Genomic DNA, 16,149 nt, shown 5'->3' on the forward strand with positions numbered 1-16,149 from the left:
TATTCCAACCAAGCCGAAGCTCCACCCAGACTGGTTCCCCATATATGGAGACAGGAGGATGGAGATCCTTGGTTAGACTTTGTTTGGGGACCCTGAATTTAAACTTCCACCAGAGATGTTTACCTTCATCGCTTTTTCCCTTGCTCTTTAAATAGATCCACCAAGGCAGTGACTTAGCAATCATCCTGGGCGTCCTTAGCAATCATCCTGGGCAGAGAACCCACTTGGGCACTCTGCTTGTTCACTCAGGAAAATAACATTCCCAACAATAAGGAAAATTATGACATCTAGAAAACAGTTATTTTCCCATGTTTTGCTTTTGTCCAGTTGTGTATTTTTCCTTTCATCATATTCTTTTTTGCAGGTTAATGAAGCTTTTGCTCAAAGCATTAGTCTCTCTGCCACTGGATATTTTAGGTAAGAGGTATCACAATACTGTCCTAAAATTATTCCCTTTTAGAATGGAAAAAGAACTTTGAAAAGGTGTGCTCCATTGTTTATATTTTTAATATTAAGTCTATTATTATTGATTTTATTTTTTTATTGAAAGATTTTCATTAGAAAGAGAAATGCTATATTATCAGAACAGGAAGACAGACAATTTTGAGATGAGTCCCATAATTTCCTTCCTGCAATGCCTTAGTACACATAAACTTGCCACAGGTTTATAGGTTTGATATTAAACGATCCTGTGAATAGTGAGAACAGATCAAGATAGAGGGATTTTTGCAAAGCTTTTAGTGCTTCCCAGCATGGATTTAGTGCTTATGCCTTTCAGTCTTGTGTCTAATAGGATGCAGAACTTTGGGCTTTCTAATATTTCTTGCTCTCCAGAAATCTTGCCTTATATCCTGCCTCTTGTGACCCTCTTCTCTTGTCTAACGGGGGACTGGTTATAAAAGCTGTGAGTCAAACCAGGGATGACCAAAACAGCCCCATATAAATAGCATGGGAAGTTGAGCAAGGTACCCCATCAGACATGAGAATTTGTCCAAACAAGAAACAGGGAGATCTCACTGGAAGCAACAAGACACTAACCATGCTTTTACCATATTGAGCATGCATGGGCACATCTCCTAGGCTTTTTGGGAGGGTGGTCTGGTATCCTGATGGCATCTATAAATACAAAGCTCACATCTGGAGGTAAGTTGGATCTTCTTGAATGGGGAGGCCATGCCTAGTGTCAGTAACCCAGAGGAAGGATGTGAATTTAGGAAACTAGAACTGAGGGAGCTCAGATTCTGTTGGTCTCACAGGTCAACCATGGAAGTCACAGGCACCCCTGGCCAGTGGGTATAAATAATAGTAACCATCATGAGGATGTAGACCAGGAACCACGAAGAACCCATTTATTGGTTCAACAATTGAAGTAAGCTGAGCTGTAAAGATCAAAGAAATTGTCTCTTTTTCTAGTCCTTTTGTTTCCTCCTATCATTTATCCAAGTCTTATATGAACATTCTAACTCTGATCAGTTGGTCTACAGAGAATCAACCCAAGAGTCCTCCGTCCAGTATAAGAAAACAAGAGGGAAACAGTGCCCCATTAGGCCAATGTGTCAATGGTAGGATCAGACATAGACCCCAAAAGAAGTGAGTCTTGGGTGAAAGCCAAAGCCATATGGACCACCCAGTGCCAACCCTGAGGTTCTGAACTTTATTTTTACTAAGAAAAGTGCAATTTCCTCACAGCAATAGGCAAAAATGGAAAGCTATCCTGGCACACAAGTATAGAATGCCACCAGAGACAAGCAGCTGGCAGAAAAAGCCAAGCCACCAGCAACAGAGACAAAGAACTGTGAGCTTGAGAGGCTATGGCAGATGGTGAGGGATGGACAGTGAGGGAGAAAGAGACTCAGATGCAACAGAGGCTCAGTGGCTAGACTTAGGACCCAGCCAGGGCTTATTGTAAAATAAGCACTTGGTAACTTTTTATATCTTTGCCTTGGCAACCAGGAAACTCAAAGTTAGATTGTATGCTTCATTTCGTTTTGGTGGTGGTTGTTGTTGTTGTTGTTATTGTTTGTAGAGACAGAGTCTTGCTCTGTCGCCAAGGCTGGAGTGCAGTGGCACGATCGTGGCTCACTGCAACCTCTGGCTCCCAAGTTCAAACCGTCCTCCTGCCTCAGCCTCCCAAGTAGCTGGGACTACAGGCGCATGCTGCCACCCCCATTTATTTTGTATTTTAGTAGAGACAGGGTTTCACCGTGTTGCCCAGGCTGGTCTCGAACTTCTGAGCTCAGGCAATCTGCCCACCTTGGCCTCCCAAAATGTTAGGATTACAGGCATGAGCCACTGCACCTGGCCAGTTTTTATCATATATAAATTCCTACTCTCTTATTATTCATTTCATCTCATTTCTTGACTCTCATCTTTTACACTTATTTTAATGATTTGACTATTGTATTTGTATCTAATATGAATGCTTTCTATAAATACACTCATGTAAGGCTTGTTTAGGAAATAAGTGAAATTGAATTAAATACTTATGTCTAACATGAATCTTTTAAGTTTCTCAGCAGATGAAAAAGACCTTCCGTATAAAAACATTTGTCATACCTGAAGAACATTATTTAGCCAGTTCTTAATCTTCTCTTTACCAGAATTGATCCCAAAAATTTTAACTCATTTTTAGCTTTTGAAACAATGACAAGTTTACAGAAAAGTTGCATGTACCGTACAAATAATTTTATTTACCCTGAATCATTTGAGAGTAAATTGCTGACCTAATGCCCCATCACCCCTGAACACTTAAGAGTTTAGTCCTACACACTATACAATATACTCATCAGAATCCAGAAATTAACACCAGTTCACAACTACTATCTAATTATCAGACTCCATTCAAGATTCGCCAATGGTCCCAATCAAGTATTTTATAGCAAAAATATTCAATATAGAATCTCACTTTTCATTTAGTTCTCCTGTCTCTGAGGTGTCCTGGCGCGGGAATCAGGTCTCCCCTCTCTCTTTGACATCCACGACTTTGACACTTCGGAAGAGTTTGGCCGGTTGTCTTGTCCAATGTCTCCCATTTTGAGTTTGTCTATTGTTTTGTCGTGTTAGATGGACATTATGAGTTTTTGTCAGAATATTACAAAAGCGACTCTGTGTTCCCCTCATGGCATCCTGCCAGGTGACACATAACTTCGACATGTCCCACTTGGTTAAGATGGCGTCTACCGGGACTCTCCACCGTGAGGTGGTTTTTCTCCTTCTGTAGTTAATAAATATTCTGTGGGGAGATACTTTGAAACTATGTAAATATATTGTTCCTCATTAAACTTTCTGTTTATTTTTTATTATTATTATTTTTTGAGACAGACTCTCACTCTGTCACCAGGCTGGAGTGCAGCGGCACAATCTTAGCTCACTGCAACCTCCACCTCCCAGATTCAAGCAATTCTCCTGCCTCAGCCTCCCAAGTAGCTGGGACAACAGGTGTGCGCCACCACGCCCAGCTAATTTTTGTATTTTTAGTAGAGACGGGGTTTCACCGTGTTAACCAGGATGGTCTCGATCTCCTGACCTCGCGATCCGCCCGCCTCAGCCTCCCAAAGTGCTGGGATTACAGGCATGAGCCACCGCGCCTGGCCGCCTCTGTTTATTTTTTACAAAAGTATGGACTTACAGTTTCCTATTTTATTCAATGGGTGATAATTTGTTACTATTATTATTTACTTGCTACAATTATTTATTTTATGCTCCAATCCTAACAGCTGATTCCAGGACCAGGGCAGAGAAAGTAAAAAATGAACCTGGAATATTTAATTGTGCCAGAACTCAAGGAAGTATCCAAAGAATAATGGGGACACGTCAAAAGGACACTGAGGTGGATGGAAGGTGCTCCCACTGGCCAAATCTGGTCATAAATTTTTGCTCTTTGTTTCTAAGAACAGGTTCCCCATCATGTAATCATTTTTATGATTCTTCTTTGGACATTATTTTATTTTGCTGTATTTCTCCAAACTTAAACATTTCTAAAAGGCCCGTAGAAAGCGTCCCGAGATACCATCAGTAGGAGACTGCTTCCTGATCTTTGCTTTTTAAAGTCCTCACAGCATTCTATTTCTGGAATTCACTCATTGTTGACTTGTGGCCCATTTTGCTTTCTCTCTGAAAGTCAACTTAGATGTGAAGCCAAAATATCACCAGAGTCCTCCCCACTTCTTCACTTTCCTTAGTTGCAGAATCATAACAACCGTAGAGGGAACAGAATGTTCAGAGTCTACATGGCGGTCACATTCCCCCTGCAGGCAGGTCTACACAGGAAGCCAGACCAGAACCAGAAGTTCTAACAAACATAGAATTCAAAAGGGAACATCAATAAACTGACTCCTTAGTGCAGTTGTTGCAAGCCAAACTCACATATCCATCTTACTGTCAGCCGAGCTGGGAAATACCCAAATTTGGCAGGGATTCCCAGCCCACTGCCAGCATTTACCAGCATTTACCTCTCTTTCTGTTTTTCTCCCAAGCTCACAAGACTTCACAAACTCCTCTTCTGCTTAATGTGTTAACATAGTCACTTTCTGACAGATACTTCTGAAAAATACTGTGCAACTTTTAACACGTATATGTCAAAACCAATTTCACTACAAGAAAAATGGTAACAGAGGAGTTGTCAACCTCAGAAAACATTATAACCTGTAGTATCCATGTATAATACTAACATCATAGAATATATATACACCTACGTATGTGTAAAATACTAACATCATAGGGTGAATGGCAGTGTAGGAAGACAAGGAGTTGGAGTATTTGTGAAAGAAAGAGAAGAATGGAGAGTTTATAGGAAAAAGAAGAAAGTCTCATTCACTTAGATGGCCATGTTGGAAATGACAGGTCATTTCCCCAATGCCAGCATCAATTATTTAATATCAGCAACTTTGTCCAGATGGATCAAGTTATATAATTTTAAGGAACAAAACTTGCTGAGACTTTTGCAACTAATGAAAACCTTGACCAGGAGTAGCAAAATAAAAGAAAGTTACTCAAAGGTGAGGATTAATTTCAAAATCGTGTAAGAAGATGAAAATCACATAAAAGGGAAAATTGGGGTGATTTACTATTGTAAAAATGTGCCCCCAAATAGGGCAAGAGATTAAAAAGAGAGTTGATCTTATCAAATGACAGCATCAAATGATACCTTTTCATACATCAGTAGAGGTACCAAAAGATATCCTCGAAGAGCAGCTCAAAACAGCAGTTAGACTGATTGTTTATACTGCAACTAATCAAAAGCACAAATTTGACAGAAAAGCGCAAATTTGACAGAGCTGGCCACTAACTACCATGTGGTGATGATGTCTGTGAAGATGTTCTAATTGGCAAAGGGCTTGAGAGTGGTAAAGAGAATGTCACATTTCATGATCTGTGAGCTTTGTGTTGAACATGGTGTCGATATATTAAATATGTGCAGTTCACATGCATGACTGGAGCCAAGCACCAGACACAGAACTGCCTGAGCAGTGGCCTTCCTTAGGACACTCCACCTCACAAATGCACCCGCTGCGGCTGTACCGTTCACCAAGAGATACTTAGCCCCAGAGAGTTTACCTTTCCCTGTGTTAAATGACACAATGTTTCTCTATGCTGTAAAAAAAATGGTTTGGATATCTGCCCATTTGTTATAAAATGGAAAAAGGACTGAGACTTTTTTTGACTACATTAATGTTTGCTTGACCAAAAGAAGGTGTTTCAGACCCAAGATTGAATTTTTAATTTTTTTTCACGGAGGAGGAAGTGGGGGTGGAGAGAAATGAGAGAGAGAGACAGAGAGAGAGAACATAAGCATGCACATTGGAACAGACACACAAAGATACAAAACCCTGATAAAGTGAATGATTTCAAAATTCAAAGAGTGGCTTTCAAAAGCAGGCTTATTTAAAGCCAGTCACAAAAGGACACATATTGTGTGATTCCACTTATCTGAGGCACCAAATTCATAGAGATAGAAAGTAGAATGGTGGTTGCTAGGGGCTAGGAGAGAGGAATGAGAAGTTAGTGTTTAATGGGGCCAGCATTTCAACTGGGGAAGATGAAAAAGTTCTCGAGATGGATGGTGCTGATGGTTGCACAAGAGAGTAAATACACTTAATGGCACAAAGTGCTAACACTTATACGCTTAAAGTGTAATTTTATGTTCCATATAAAATGCTTAAAGTAGTAATTTTATGTTATATATTATTATATATAAAGTAATAATTTTATGTTATATAAAGTAGTGATTTTGTTATACATGTTATAATAAAGTAGTAATTTTATGTTATACATTATTATGTTATGTTCTATATTATTAATCACCGGTTTTTAAAAGAGGGCTTCTTTAGCAGGTTTTTTTCTTGCAAGGCACAGTTGTAAATGCTTTGATCTCAGATGGAAAGACTACTACAAAGGAAATGATACTTTAAAGTTGAGTGGAGAGAGTTGATCATAGGCCCTAAGTGTCTGTGTTATTGTTGAAATAAAGAATCGCATTATGAATGAAAGTCCTTCACTGAAGAAGGCTTTTTCTCCTCAGCTGAAAAATATTTTATTGAACTTTCCAACAAAATCCTCCTGGATATATTGAAATATTACACTTCTTCAGCAGAATCTGGACCTAACAACTCCATGACTGCCCAACATAGTTTATAAGACAATGCAGTTGTATCACAAGTGTATGTGAGTCTGGGCTTTCCAAATGTCTCAGCAATAAGTCAAAGAAGAGGAATGCCACCATCTGTGTGCTTGGTCTCATAAACTGTGTCATCTGAATTCATTTTAGCCTCACTTCCTGAAAAACACATCCTCATTACCACAGCAACTAGCCCACCAACCAACAAGATGGTTTAAAAAAGAAAAGTATTTCGGGTTTTCTTTCTTTTCTCAATTGTAGTCGTTTAAAATGCTGCTCAATATTTTTGAAACTGCAGATATATTGTGGAGTAGATTTTTTAAAAATTTTAGGCTTTTTTAAAGTTAAAAGTATATCTTCCTTTGTTGAAATGAAGCAGATTATTCTCCTCATGGTGGGCTCATGTCTCCCCTGCTCTAAGTACTTGGTGAAACATTGAGGAGCATAGCATTCTATGTTTGTGGCATATTTTAACTCTTTGAAGCCAATTTAATTTACCTGATTTCCAGATTCTTAGATGAAGCTCCATTTCCATTCCTACAATCTAACCACAGTCTATTTTGTCTTATCAGGGGCTCTAAAGTTCACATAGACTGAGAGAAGGGAGAAGCTGACATCTAATCTCATTGTGGTTTTAGAGCCACCTGTTCTGAAGTTGAAATTGATGATATGACAGGCACTCACAAGGTAAGTGGCAAATACCATATCCCTGGTATGGTAAATTTTTAGTAAAAATGCTGAGGCATAGCTTTTTTTTTTTGCCTATCACATAGGCAAATAATAAATAATCATTTTGGTGTCAGCAAACATGTAGAAAAATGAGTAGTCTGTTACAGTGTTAGCCATAATTTATTTCAGTGGTTTAACCTTTCTCGAAATATGTATTACACTTCACATTGTGCATACCACTGGAGTCAGTAATACTACTGTCATGAGCATTTTCCTAATGCAACCTGAGCAGGGGGGAAGGGGTAGAAAGGTAGTTGGGGAAAGCTTCTGGAGTAGAGATCTAGAAGATGAGTCATACTCACAGAAAAAGGCAGGCAAGGTGGCAGATGGGGGAGTTATTACACAGAGAAACAGCAACACCTGCTCACTGTGTCTGGCGAACATGGGGCCACCTTGTAGAAAGCACAAAGCAAGGGATTCTGGGAGATGAAGCCAGGAGTTAGTCAGGGACCACAGAGGCCATGTTCCCACCCACTGACACATTTGGTATCTATCTTTTAGGGGTGAGGATCCAATGGAGGGTTTTCAGCAGAAGGAAGTCATGGTTGAGTCTGGGATTTAGATAGGTCAGTCTAGTAGCTGTATAGAGGATGGATTTGAGGAAAAGGCAGGACTAATGCAGAACTAGGAGGTGGGGAGACCCTTTGGGAGGGTGCTGCAATGATCTAAGCCAGAGAGGATGAGGACCTGAACTTGGGGAGTACTAATAGGGATGGAAAGGAGGGGACAGGTTCCAGACTTATTTCAGATGGAAAATTGATGGCATTTGCTGATGGAATGGTGAGGAAGTAAAAAGGAAAGAGCAATGGTCATTTCTGCCTTGGGTAATTGGAATTGCATTTCACTCAGTTTTATTTTTCCAGAGCCTGGCCCAGTGCCTGGCACATAATAGGTGCTCAATAAATGGTTGTTGAATTAGTAAAATTTCAGCTTAATTTGCAGTGCTGTCAATATTATGTTATTATCATAGTTGTATACCACAGATTTGCTTTTGCATACCACTAGCATTTGTATACCCCTTTGCAATTAGTGAAACCTTTTCCAGTATATTACCTCATTAATCTCCATAACAACTCCATGAGCTAGGTATTAATATTGATATGCCCATTTTACAGATGAGAAGACTGAGGCTCAGAGAGGTTAAATTCCCCCAATCAAATTACAGTTAGTAAATGGTGTAGCAAAGACTCAAAAACAGACTCTAAATTCCATACTCTGTTCACTATGTCACAGTAGCTGCAGGTTTTTAAATAAGCCACTTCGAATGACAAATCAGCATTTGGTTCATCCACATATACTAAAGCACAATAAAGATAAGTTACCACACACTGGTCCATGTGTGGTGAACTATCCTTATTATTCTGTCCTAGCCAGAGAGAAAGCCACACATCTTTTATTCTTATATCTTCTGGCAACAGACTTAGCTACTTGAAAACCTCCTGGAAAACACATGACAGCTGTGCCTCGAAACAGGGACATATAAGTCTGGACTTGAGTAAATGAAGCCTACTGGCAAGACAATGTCTTAATGGAAACTTGGAACTTGACCCAAATTCCTTATAGCTCAAATCACTGCAGCATCCATATACTGAGTACCGGTGACACCTTTTCCCAGGCTGTGAAGTCCAGCATGACATGGCCCTTGCTCCTGAGGTATTCTTGGTGAGAGCCTGCCACACCTGAGCAGTTAGAAATGTGCACTTTGCATGCATCAGACAGGCCTACACGTGTCAATCAGCCATGGGCAACCTTAGGATAATAACATACACCCTCTAAGCCTTCGTTTCCTCAACTGTAGGGTGGGAGTTCATAGATATTGGGAACTGAAGCTTTAGGTACACCAGACTTCAGGATGGGAAACAGGCAAAAGCAGCCAAGAATTCGACCCTTCCAGGGAAACAGGGACTGAAATCCACCCTCATCACAATGGAGAACAGAGCTTTATTCTCTGTGAGAAACAGAGACTGAGGCTGAGCTTTCCTCTTTGTATTAGTCCGTTCTCACATTAATATACAGAACTACCTGAGACTGCGTAATTCCTAAAGAAAAGAGGTTCAATTAGCTCACAGTTCTGCAGGCTATACAGGAAGCATGGCTGGGGAAGCCTCAGGAAACTTACAATCATAGCTGAAGGCAGAGGAAGCAAGCATATCTTCACATGGTGGCAGAAGAGAGAGAGCAAAGAGGGAAGTGTCGCACACTTTTAAACAACTAGGTCTGATGAGAACTCCCTCACTATCACAAAAACAGCAAGGGAGAAGTCCACCCCCATGATCCAATCACCTCCCACCAGGACCATCCTTCAACATGTGGGGATTACACAATTCAACACGAGATTTGAGTGGGGACACAGAGCCAAACCATCACTGTTCATTCCTGACTCTGAGGAAAGCTACAATGGTTGCCAGGAAACTAGGAAATGGTCCCACCAAGAGCAATCTCCCCATGGGAAAAGAGCCCAGAGCTGCTGACAGAGGATCTGATTCTAAATCATGAAACCAGATGACAGCAACCATAAAATCACTAAGTGGTAGAGGAGAAAAAATAAAAGAAATTCTCCTCAGGATGAGCTTGTAGACTGAAATTTTAAAAGCACGCAAAAAAACAAACAAAAAAAAAAAGCCTAATGCCATGAAATACAACAAATAAGATAATTTATTATCAAGGGATGAATAGAGCAAACTGAAATGATTTTAAGATAAACATGTGTAAGATCCTCAAAGAAATGTACTTATTTTTTAAAATAGGAGAGTATGAAAAAGTTGGTGACTATGAATCAAGAATAGGTACATGTGAAAAGAACCAAACACCCTGATAATGAAAAACATTGTCATTAAACTTAAAAAACTTGAGACAAGACCTAGTCAAAAACAGAATTTGTGAATTTAAAAATTATGTGGAGGAGTTCACTGAGAATATAGCCCAGAGAAATATAGAGATTAAAAATATGAAATAGAAATTAGAGACATGAAGGACAAACCAAAATGCCCTGGCATATGTCTAACAGGAGTCTCAGAAGTAGAAAATACAGGGAATAGCAGAAAGATGTTAGCTGAGAATTTTCTAGAACTGAAAGAAATACAAAATGTAAAGTCTGTAACAAGTGCTGAAGAGGATATATAAAAATAAATCAACATGTGGACACGTTAAGGTGACAGATAAAAGACAAAATATTAAAAAGCCACCAGTGTCAAAAGATAGATTACTAACAAAAGAATGACACTAGACCATTTTGACAATTCAGATGTCAGAAAACAATGGAGTAATATATTCGAAAGGCTAAGATAAAATAATTGTCAACCTAGATTTCCATAATCTTTTGACATGGTTTGGCTGTGTCCCCACCCAAATCTCCTCTTGAGTTGTAGTTCCCATAATCCGCACATGTCGTGGGAGGGACCCAGTGAGAGGTAATTGAATCTGGGGGTGGTTACCTCCATGTTGTTCTCATGATAATGAGTGAGTTCTCACAAGAGTTGATGGTTTTGTAAGGGGCTTTTCCCACCCCCGCTTCACTCTGCACTTCTCCTTGCCGCCACCACATGAAGAATGACATATTTGCCTCCTCTTCTGCCATAATTGTAAGTCTCCTCAGGCCTCCCCAGCCATGCTGAACTGCGAGTCAATTAAACCTTTTTCCTCTATAAATTAGCCAGTCTTGGATATGTCTTTATTAGCAGTGTGAGAATGGACTTTTCTGACGGGAATGAAAGAGCTTCTCAACCACAAATTTTCATGGAAAAAAACAACAAATAAACTGGAAGGAAACAATAGGATATAAAAAGCAAAGCTCGAATAGGAAAAAAATTATTAAAACTTACCTTAAGTGGGTGTTTATGCGGATTCAATGAGATACTACATATAGTGTTAGCAACGTGTCTTACACAAAGTAAATACTCAATAAATGGAGCCTATTCATTAATCCTGAAGATAAAGACAACCCTGCCACATATTTTCATTATAAAAGTTAGGTCTTCTAAAACTCTTCCATGTTATTACTTTAAAATGCCCGTACAGAGAATTGTGGTATATTTACTCCAGTATTTTTCTACATAGTTTTACATATACATTCTCATCTATGAATATAATTTTATAACCTGCTTTTTTTCACTTGATATGCTGCTATCATACTTCATCTTCACAACTGTTATTTTAAATGGCTGTATAATATTAAGGCTGATTAAGGTAAAAATTTGCAACTTAAACTTCATGGGGAGATGAACTAGTATTCAATATTTATAAGCTTAAAAAATTCTGGTAGATTCCATATCAAGAATTCTGCAATAATTACTTAGCCAAAAACTTCTAATTTTTTATTTATTTTAAGAAACATATTGTAACTGACAATATTTGGTATTTTTAAAGATTCTACCAGGAGTAGAACTTTTTAATGGTATTTTCTTTTCTTTTCTTTTCTTTTTTTTCTGACAGAGTTTCACTCTTATTGGCCAGGCTGGAGTACAATGGTGTGATCTTGGCTCACTGCAACCTCTGCCTCCTGGATTCAAGTGATTCTCCTGCCTCAGCCTCCAAAGTAGCTGGGACTGCAGGTGTGCGCCACCACACCCAGCTAATTTTTGTATTTTTAGTAAAGACAGGGTTTCACCATGTTGGCCAGGCTGGTCTTGAACTCCTGACCTCAGTTGATCCACCCGCCTCAGCTTCCCAAAGTGCTGGGATTACAGGCATGAGCCACCGTGCCCGGCCAACAAACACCATTTTTAATTAAGTCAAATAGGATATAATGACACACAAAATACCAAAATATTTTACACATAGTAAGGAAAAGTATTTACTTCTTAAGGAGCTGTCTGTGTGCATATACACATGAGTGGACTGGTAAAAATGTAACATGTACATCTCACAGGGGAACATGGTTGAAAAAAGTTGGAGAAATACTGCTCCAAAGTGTCCATTCCCTATATCCAGGTCAAATGTAACCCCAGTTATTACCTCTTCCTCCAATTCTACCCCAACCTCCACCCCAACAACATAGAGTGATTTATGTCCTCCTTTTCAGCCCTGACAAACATTGCAAACTTAAATTCACTCCAGAGCAAGTTCAAAATAAGGCTTTTCATTTCAATAGTTTCATGAAAGGACGGGCTACTCAAAAATGGGGGGCTTGTGTTGTCACTTCAGTTTTTTCTTCTTTTAAACAAATTTCTTCAAAATAAAAATCAATAGGTCATGGTATATTTTTCCAAAATATATTTTTATAGCATCAAAATAACTAGATAACATCTATGAAATTCTACAAACAGTTGACAAGGTTGGACCACCACAGATACTACTTAGGCCTGTGAAGGTGACCCACAGTGCTTGCACTATGTCTCCTCCAGAGGGTTTACAAAGGTGACAGCTAGGCACCTACTCCAGATCCTAGAAATAACGGTATTCATGGTAGTGCAATCTCCTTTCCAATCGTTGTGGCTTTTTGAAATCCTGGGATAATATATCTGGCTGATAGTAACTTGAAAGAGTGTCACCTTCTCTCTTAATGGCTTGCCTTTTTTTTCAGACAGGTTCTTATTCTGTCACCCAGGCTGGAGTACACTGGCGCAATTACAACTCACTGCAATCTCCGCCTCCCTGATTCAAGCAATCCTCCCACCTCAGCCTCCTGAGTGGCTAGGACCACAGGGGTGTGCCACCAAGCCCAGTTAATTTTTTTATTTTTCATAGAGACGGGGTTTCACCATGTTGGCCAGGCTGGTCTCGAACTCCTGGACTCAAGCGATCCACTCACCTCATCCTCCCAAAGTGCTTGGATTACAGGCATGAGCCACCACACCTGGCCAATGGCTTGCTTTTTTAATGTGTTCATTTTTCAACCAAGACATGCATAGGTTACAGGAAGCCTCTTGACGCAGCACAACATACACCACTGTCTGAGACCTCATTGGAGAGCTGGGATTGTCCATTTGTCACACAGCCATTGCCCTTCATCCTGGGAAGCATTTATTCTTCTTTCTGGGAGTTCTCAGCACCTCTGAACTCTTCATCCTTACGTGCAGATAGACTGGGCTTCATTACCTGCCTTCGTTGCTTCTCCCCTAGCCCAGCACTCAAAATAAAAACATGAATTGTATCATTGGTACATGCCATCCAGGGGAAATGTTCTAAAGATTTAATAATATGGAAGCTCTAAGTAATAGGGACAGGTAGACACCTATAATATTGCTCAATGCAGAGTGGCAGAAAATGAGACTGAGAAACCATCCTGTAACCTGGAAAACAGGAAAAATCAGATGTATCAGCAAACACAATCATCCAGCAGGGGAAAGTGACACACAGTCACAATAGTGCAGGGCTTAAGGTTCAGGAGTGTCACTGAATGAAGTCTGACCCCAGCTTTACCACTTACTAGTTGTGGCTCTTTGGGCAGGTGCCTAACCACTCTGAGTCCCAGTTTCCTCACCTAAAATGGGGACAATGGCAGTGCCTGCCTCATGGAATTGTGAAGATTGAGGGATGCGACCCATGCACCTACACGTGGCCAACTGATAGTGTTAGCTGCTAATGTCACTTATGCTCTTGTTATCACTAATAAGCAAGCTCACTCTAGACAGGTGTTTACTCATTCACTTATTCATTCATTCAATATTTACATCAAGTACCTGTTAAATGAGCATTCAGCCTCAAACATGACAGATACACCCCAATTTTGGCCAAGGTGGTAGCATTGTTCATCAAACTTCTCCACTGCTAAAGTAAAATATCACTTGTATATTTCTGCCCAATTTTAAGCCCACCACAGGGCCTTTTGGTCACAGTTTGACTTTCCTGTAGATGTGCCTGCAGGAAGAGTGCACAGCACTGGCTGCACCGGCTGGTTTCTCCTCATAAATTAATGCAATGGGTCTGGTTTCCACGGCAGTTTCTGGAGAGTTTGAGCAGTCTTCTAGGGGCCAATCCAATCTAGAGCTCTGATACGTCAGGAATCGACTGGGTGAAGAAATTGACTTTACCTCAAGCTATAAAGAATGCCACCTTGCAAAGGCCTGGCTGACAACATGTCTCTTCTCTTAGTGCCATTTCTCCAGGCCTGGAATGCCTGCCCGGTGGGCTGGCGCCTGCCTGCTCTCATCTGCAGGCAGCCGAGGTATAAGGACAAGAGCGATGGGCTGGGGCCGGCAGACCTCTTCCTGAGCCCACTTCTACCACAGGTAGCCACCTGACCTGGGCAGGACAGTTCGGAGTGCAAGGACCTCATTCTCCAGGGTTATTGACAGGATTCAGTAGTGTGACACATGTGGAAAGATATAGGTGGCACCATCTGGAAATCAGGTGAAAGACAATCACAGCCATAGGATCTCTATCACCTGCCTCCAGCACTCGAGCCTGCCAGGAAGTGGGGGAGCGGGGAATTGCAGGGGAGTGGGGTATGAACCTGTGTAGCTCCAGCTGCAGAGAAGAGCTGACTTCTGGTGAGGACAGTGCTGCCTCTTGGTCACTGCTGTGGGACCCGACTGAGCAGTCTAGGTGGACTAGTAAGCCACCTGCTGATGTCACCTGAAGCCTCCCTGGGCCCAATAAATTCCCCAACTGCCTGCTATTCGCCATCATTAGGCACTGCGTAAGGGATGTCTTAGGTGTCTTATGTGAGTTAAGGCAGCAGTTAGCTACTGCTCATGAGAGCATATGAGTAGGGAGAAAGTTGTATAAGTCAACAATAAAAACCCTTTGATGGCTTCTCGAGCTGATGATAAAACATATAGTTCTTAACGTGGCTTCCAAAGCCTTGCATGACCCTGCTGACCTTTCCTGAGGCTCCTTGTGCCACAATTACTGCATTCAGGCCACATGGCCTTCTTCAGCATCTTAAATGGGCCCAGCTATTCCTTTCTTTAAGGCCTTTGCACATGCCACCTGGTTCAGTCAGGGTCCTCCAGAGAAACAGAATCAATGGGACATATGCACTCATATGTCTGTATGCATATCATCTATGCATCTATAATACATATGTATATATTACACATATATACATTTGCATATATATGCACATAAAGAGATTTATTTGAAGGAATTGGCTCATGCAATTGTGATAGCGGACAAGTCAAAATTTGTAGGGCAGGCTAGCAGGCTGAAAACTCAGGCAGGGTTCCTATGTTGCAAACTTGAAGCAGAATAATTCCTTCTTCTTTGGGAAACCTCAGTTTGGGCTTGGGCCATCAACTGATTGGATGAGGCTCACCCGCATTATCAAGAGTAATATTTTCTTGAAGTCAACTGATTGTCAGTGTTAGTCACATCTACAAAATACCTTTACAGCCATATCTAGACTAGTGTTGGACCAAACAACTGGGTACCATAGCCCAGCCATGTTGACACACAAAGTTAACCATCATGCCCTGCCTGTCTGCCTGGGATTTCCCCCACATCCTCGCCTGACTGGGACCTTCTCATGCTTGGACACCAGCATAAAGGTCACATCTTCAGGAAGCCAGCTCTGACCCCTCAGCTTATGTAGGTGCCCACAGTTGTTCCCCTGGTAGCACCTGGTATTTTTCCTCGATTGCCCTCTTCCAATTCTAAGCACATCTCTGTGTGTCTGTGTATTTCCTCATTGTATCTTTCTCCTAGTTGGACCTAAACTCCATCAAGGCAGGGTCATGTAGGTTTTAGTCGCCACTGCAAGGCTGCTGTAGCCCACAGAGTGTCTCTGGACACATTAGAGAAAGGGTCCCTTCCTGCAGGTGGATGTGCCCCTCACATGTAGGGTCTGGTGAGCAGAATGTGGGCTGGATGTCATCCCACTGCCTGGCAGCCCTTGTGCAGGAGTCAGACTGCACACCCAAGTG

Source organism: Nomascus leucogenys, chromosome 22a, assembly GCF_006542625.1.
Source record: "Nomascus leucogenys isolate Asia chromosome 22a, Asia_NLE_v1, whole genome shotgun sequence".
In the NCBI taxonomy this organism is placed as follows: domain Eukaryota; kingdom Metazoa; phylum Chordata; class Mammalia; order Primates; family Hylobatidae; genus Nomascus; species Nomascus leucogenys.